The sequence below is a fragment of the Chenopodium album genome, chromosome 5 (genome assembly GCF_948465745.1).
Source record: "Chenopodium album chromosome 5, dcCheAlbu1.1, whole genome shotgun sequence".
In the NCBI taxonomy this organism is placed as follows: Eukaryota; Viridiplantae; Streptophyta; class Magnoliopsida; order Caryophyllales; family Amaranthaceae; genus Chenopodium; species Chenopodium album.
The window spans coordinates 76,014,693-76,019,115 of NC_137838.1; the positions used below are offsets into that span (position 1 = coordinate 76,014,693).

Sequence of the window (4,423 nt, forward strand, 5' to 3'; positions counted from 1 at the left end):
TGCTAACAAAAGAGCAAAACGAGCATTAAGGCTTTTGGCTTCCCAATATGTACTCATAGACAACGAGCTACATAAAAGGGTACCTAAGGGTCGAGCTCTCTTATGTGTAGGAAAAAAGGATGCACAAAGAGCAATGAGAATAGTCCACGAAGGAATCTATGACACTCATATAAATGGAAAAATGTTGGTCCAGAAAATAATGCGAGAAGGATATTATTGGACTACAATGAATAGGGATTGCCATCAATATGTAAAAAGATGCCCTAAGTGCCAAATTTATGCCAATTTACAACATGTTCCTCCATCATTGCTCTACACCTACACATCGCCATCACTACTACAAAAACAGTTTATTAAGGCGCATTGGTAGCCGCGCAACATGTTAATAGTGCTGAAATATGCACTTTCCGTGTAAAATTAGAGCGCTTACTAAAAAGCACTGCAATATAGCGTTGTTACAGCCAAAAAAAACCGTGCCACTTAGTTTTTTTTATTCTGTGAAATATTTCAAAACTCCCACGACTCCCACTATACTTCTGCAAATCCCTAACCTATCACTACTGAAAATATGAAATTGCCCCAATTGTGCGCTCATCAATCTCCCTAATCTCTCTGAATATCATCCTCAAATTTTTACTTGACGAACCATAAACATTTAATTCGTTTTCTTTTTGCTGAATTTTCCCTTTTAATTTGCCCAACTCGTCAATTTTGTTTGAGAATTTTAATCGACCCATACAAATTCAAAATTCTCATTCTAAGGTAAAGTTTTTCTCATAATTTTTTGTTTTTCTATTGAATTTCCCTTTTTAATTTACTTAAATTCTCTGTTTTGCAAATTAATTTACACGATTTGCTGATTTTTTGTCGGGTTTTGTCAATTTCTAATCTTTATATGTTTATTTCGCCAATTCCAATTGCAATTTGCTGAATTAAGCTCAGTTTTGCCCATCAATTTCGGCTATAATTGCAGATCTAATTTCAATATTCTCGAAAAAATTCTTGTCAAAAAGAAAGAGATCCAGAAAAGAGGCTACTTTCAGGTATGTTTATTGCATGTTTATTTAGATGTAATTTCGTCTATGTAATGCATATTTTCTCAGCAATTTTTCATCAATAGAAGTGTTTAATGTTTCATGTTGCTTATCATGTGCTGTGTTTAATTTCTTTGGCTATCAATTTTGTAATTATGTATTCTTGAGTGTTTAATTCAATCTTTAGTATATACCCTGATTACTCATGTCTCATAATTCTGTATAAGTAATGAAATTAATAAGGTCCAATGATATATCTCAATCAAATTGAATATGAATTAAACCAGTAGGGTTAGATTCTCAAAACATCATGTTAATGAAATTAAACTTGGTTGTTTGACACCTTTAAGCCATTAGACATATTGTTTCTATCATAGTATGTTAGTTTTCATCCACCTCAAACATGAGACAAATTGTATTAAGAGTCCTTTACTTTGCAATTTATAGGCTTACTACATGTTTAATGCATTAGTAACTACACTATACTTCATTTCACACCCCCCCCCCCACAAAAAAAAAAGAAAAAGAAAAATGTAGAGTAGTTAACTTGACTATAGAGTCTGTGGGCATTTTTTTACGATTGGATTTGTGGAGTTTGTGATATGTATCTTCTAGCCTATCCTCTAGCCTATTTTAATTATGTGTCAGTTGGTTATATAATATTGGTTGGTATCCTAATTGCCTATACACAACTATATAAGATATGTTATTGGAGATAATCCAACAAAACTAGATGCAAAGAATAAAAGGGTAAGAAAAAAGATTACATGGAATAGATTGTTGATTAGGGAAGAGCCTAGAAATATAGGAAGTAAATGGATTTATGATATATAGCTTTAGAGAAGGCTAGTGTTCATGTATGTGGGCATGAATTCTTGACATGATATATTTGTAAGTAAAAAGTTGCTGCTCTAATTCTTTTCTTTGACTTGCTGTTCTCCTTTATTTTTTTTGGGTTAAAAATCACATCGGCTTCTGATATAATAAGAACATGAGCCAAGCCTTTTGGAGAAAAACTTGTATTTTAATCTCAAGTGATATTTCTGTAATCCTAGACTAGGGTATATATATATATATATTACAATCTGGTGTTTCACATGGTATGATATAAGACAAGAATCTTAAAGGTTAGTGCTTATAGGTGTCAAGGGATCAAATTTCTTTTCTAAAGCTGCAGTAAGACTAGTAAAGCACTGCATTCTCGATATTTGGGGGTGGGGGGATGAATTTTAATTTGTAATTATAAAAATTCAAATTGTTGGTAGTGTATAAGACATCCTCAACCCAAAAGAACGTATTAAAAACCAAAGAAAGAAGTCTACATTAGGCTAAAATATCTTCTTAATTTAATTCATTTAAGCTACTTAAAGTTATTAGATTATTTGAAAATTATATCTACTATATGTTATATCGTGATTGCCTTTTTCCTTTTCGCCTAATAAATTAAACTCATAAACATTTCATTTTCCAGTGTTGTTCATTTTCCGTCTCCTAGTTACATAAGTTGCTTATTTTTCTTTGGTATGATTACTTACTAGAATCATATAAAAGAAATATGTTGTTTGAACTTGGAAAACTTAATTAAGGATCGTACTAATCTGGTTACAATTTTTTTTCATTACTTTTAAGTGAAATTGGTTGAACATTGTCGTTTGCGAAATTCTAAATTAACACTTTTGCATATTACATTGACGATAATGTTAGTAATGTAGGAACTATTAATTAATACTTTGTTTAATGTTGGGAATGTCTCTTTCATCTTTGAGTGTTTAATGTTGGGAATGTTAGTAATATGTATGTAGTAATTTTCCAGGTTTGATTTCTTATTATTGATTGGTACATTTGCGCCTTTTAACTTGATGATATGGAGTTGATAACTTTTCTCCTTTGTTATTTTTGTAGGATGTTGAAGCTTCTCCCAGAGCTAACAATGACACTAATCGTAGAGATTAGTTATTGCGTTACCAAGGTTAGATTGGTTATTAAATGTCTAACATTTATTTTTTTTTATTTTTTATTCATCATATAATAATTTTTAATATAGTAGTTGAATATTTGTTTTCACTCATGCAGGGTATGCTTTGGCAACTTCAAAGTTGGAACATGAAAGCAATTTTAAAGCATCAATATTTAGTCTTATAAAATAAATCTTATATTGGCATAGATTTGGTTTTGGCATTAAGTACATTCTAGCTACTGAACGTTTTTTTATTTTTTTTTTATTATATATATATATATATATAAGACTTTAGATGGTTATTTGTTTAAATGATTTTAGGTACTTTATTTCAATGTCTCTTGTTTGATGACATTTATGACTATAATTTATTTTTAATAAAATTTTTGGTGTTTACAATTTTATCATGTAAAAAACAGGTTATTTAGTAACGCTCTGAATGTTATTATAGATGCTATTACAGAACCGCACCATTGTACATCTTGCGATGTTAAAAAGTGCCTTTACATATTGTAAGATAGTGTGGTAGTTTACCTCTTACGACGCTTAAAAGTGCCTTTATAGGCTATAGGTAAGTGCGTTACATAAATAATGTCGGCGCTTAAAAGTGGCGCCAAAAGTATAGAAAAGCACTCCCTTACAAGCTATGGCGGCGCTTACAAGTGCCTTGGTAGGCTGTGTACTATGCGGGTTCCAAGGAATTGGCGACGCTTACAAGTGCCTCTATAAGATGCCAAAAAGCACGTCAAGGTCGCGACGCTTTTTTAAACACTATACCGACGTTATTAAATAGTGTCGCTATAGGGTCTTGCGGCACCGGCTTAAACGACACTTTTCGTGGCGTCGGTAAAGGGTCTAGCAGCGCTTTTTTGCGTCGCAGAAGCCCATTTCTTAGTGTCGCAATATCCCTTTCCTGTACTAGTGCATGGCCATTCTCTACATAGGGAATCGACATCATCGGCAAAATCACTCCCCCAGGAACAGGAGGCCACAAATATATCTTAGTAGCGATTGATTACTTCACAAAGTGGGTCGAAGCGCAATCATACGCTAAACTCACTGCAAAACATGTAGCACTCTTTATCGAAAGAAATATTATTTGTCGATACGGAGTCCCACATGAAATGATAAGTGACAATGGAACTCACTTTCAAGCCGAATGTGAAGAATTGCTACAAAAATACGGCATTCAACATCATCATTCTTCCCCTTATAGGCATCAAGCAAATGGAGCAGTCGAGGCAGCTAATAAAAACCTAAAGACTATCATCGAGAAAATGACGGAAAATTATAAGGATTGGCCTGATAAACTTCACTTCGCATTGTGGGGTTACCGCACGTCAATTCGCACATCAACAGGAAACACGCCATTTTCCTTGGTATATGGAATGGATGACGTACAACCTGTCAAACTAGAAATACCATCTCTACG

The 4,423-nt window shown here is 33.0% G+C and overlaps 1 long non-coding RNA gene across 1 annotated transcript; it reads left to right on the forward strand.

Moving 5' to 3' along the window:
• The first annotated feature begins 363 nt into the window (after positions 1-363).
• LOC145631110 (uncharacterized) lies at positions 364-3,390 on the forward strand. Its single transcript, XR_014112346.1, has 4 exons — positions 364-762; positions 974-1,043; positions 2,937-3,003; positions 3,108-3,390. It is a non-coding gene; the product is annotated as an uncharacterized LOC145631110 (long non-coding RNA).
• The last annotated feature ends 1,033 nt before the right edge of the window (positions 3,391-4,423 follow it).